Raw genomic sequence first — 2,582 nt, forward strand, 5'->3', positions numbered from 1 at the left:
TGCCTAATAGCTATAGAAACTTAAAGTAATGGTCCTTATGTTGTAATTAGACCATTAGTAGCATGAGTGGACATATATGGGCATATATTAATGTGTTTTAAATGGTTTTATATAAGGTTAATATAGTAATTTATTAAATAAAGGTTAATTAATTAAAACAAAAGACAAATTGTTTTTCATTCATCTTTCTTCCAACCAAAAATAAGAAATAAAAGAAGCCATTGTTGAGCTTTGAAGGTTCGACTAATGCATGCTTCATTTGTAAGTGATTTTTTACCCGGTTTTTAGTGATTTCTATGTTTTTGAGTTCTTTGTAGCTCAATCTATCTAGCCCGTACCTTCGATTTCAAAACTGTTAAAGTTTTTGAGAGTTTCCATTGAAGTATATATGTGTTCTTTGATGATTTATGATGAATTGTGAATGTTTGATAATAGTAATACAAGTTTTGTTAAGTGATTTTTAGTGAAAATGCAAAATAGGGTTTAAATTGAGAAATGTTAAAACTTTGTGCTGAAAATGTGAAATAAATGAGAAATATGGGCTGCTAGGGCCATTATGGTAATTCAACTATCATGGGTATTAAAGAAATTTCATGATTTTGTGATTTTGTGTAATAAGGACTAAATTGTAAAAATGTTAAAGTTTAGGGGCAAATGTGTAAAATAGCCCTAATGTATATTTTTGATTGAATTGAATAAATAGATGATTAAATAAGTTAATTTTGAATATATTTAGATCAAGAAAAGCGGAATTCAGATCTAGATCGGGGGAAGACTAAAGTTATTGACTAATCGACTTATTTCGTTTTTTCCACATTTGAGGTAAGTTTGTATGTGATAAATTTCAATATAAAATGTATTTTATATGCTTTGATATTGTATAAATTGTGAATACGAGATTGTGGATATGAACGATAGTGATTCAACGACAATTCGACATTTAAAATTCCAGTTGAACCTTAGGAATAGTTTAGGATGCTAGTGGCATGTCATTAGGGGATACATTGAGTTGGCTTCAGGCCATGATATAGCACTTCGGGTGCGAGTTATACTGACCTGGCTCTGGGCCATGCATATTGGTTGGTTTGGCTTTGGGCCATGATATTAGTACTTCAGAGATAAGTTACCTTGATTTGGCTTCGGGCCATTGTGTAGGTCCTTATCATGTGAAAACCTTGAGTATCCGACTTCTATTTTGAATGGTTCAACGGGTAAACAAAAGAGATGTTTGACTATGAGAATGGTATGATATGGTATAGGTACGTAGTGATTTGTATAAGTTCTGGTTCTAAGAAACTTGTGAAGAATGTAATTAATATTATAATTGTGAATGTGAAAGGTTTGTTAGCCAATATATATGCTAATTGTTGTTATATTCAAATTGTTGAGTTATAATCTTGAGATTTCATTAAGTTTATTTCATACGAGCTTACTAAGCTATAAAGCTTACTTTTTGTTTTTCTTTGTTTTTATAGTTTTCAAAGCTAGCTCAGACTCGGGGATCGTCAGAAATTGCGTCACACTATCCACCTATCTATCGGTACCTATGAACTTGGTATTTTAAGTATATGGCATGTATAGGGACTTTGGTCATTTTGGTTATGATTTGATAATGAATTTGGCCAAATGAATTGGCTTGTAAATGTATATGTTTTGGGTTGTATGAGTAGCCATGAGTGATGGCATATTTTGGTCTATTTTGGCATGTTGAATTATGTATATATGTGTTTATGCCTTTTGTTATGAATTTTTTGATGGTTTGATGATGCTTGATGGCTATAGATAATATAAGTGTTCAAATGGTTGAATTGTAGATATTAGTATACTTGTGAAATTAGGCCAAATGATGCATATTTAAGTTTGGTCATATTGATGTTTGAAGTAATTGGTATTTGGTATGTTTTGAATGGGTAAAACATGAGTTTATAAGGATGTTGTTTGTTAGTATTGGAAATGGTATATTTTAGTCTTGGTTGTGGTTAATTTGGATGCTGATATATGTTTTGAAATTGTGCCATTGTGTTTGTGTAGGTAAATGCAAATTTGGGTGGCAAATTGGCTTGATAAATAGCCTATTTTTGTCCACACGGGCAGGGACACGGGCGTGTGTCTCAGCAGTGTGTGACACACGATCTTGTTAAACGACTGTGTGTTCCCTGGTGTTAAATTTGAAATCAAGTTAGTATGCTCCACACGGCCTCCAACACGGGCACGTGACTTGGCCATGTGGCATAAGTCAATATACCTTACAGGTTTGGCACAGCCTAGCACACGGCCTGGCGCACGGGCTAGCCACACGGGTGTGTGTGTTGGCGTGTGACCTAAGTTAGAGAGTTACACGGGGTCAGACATGGGCTGGGACACGGTCATGTGCTCTCATTTCAAATGTCCACATGGCTTGTGACATATCACACGGCCTGGCCACACAGGCATGTGTCGCCTGTTTTGAGAAAAATTTTCAAAGTTCCTGAAAGTTTCTTAAGTTATCAGGTTTAGTCCTGAACCACTCCCAATGTATGTTTAGAGCCTCGTAGGCTCGTATTAGGGACAAATTGATTGAGATTAATTGACAATTGTATGAT

Source organism: Gossypium arboreum, chromosome 11 (assembly GCF_025698485.1).
Source record: "Gossypium arboreum isolate Shixiya-1 chromosome 11, ASM2569848v2, whole genome shotgun sequence".
NCBI classification, from domain to species: domain Eukaryota; kingdom Viridiplantae; phylum Streptophyta; class Magnoliopsida; order Malvales; family Malvaceae; genus Gossypium; species Gossypium arboreum.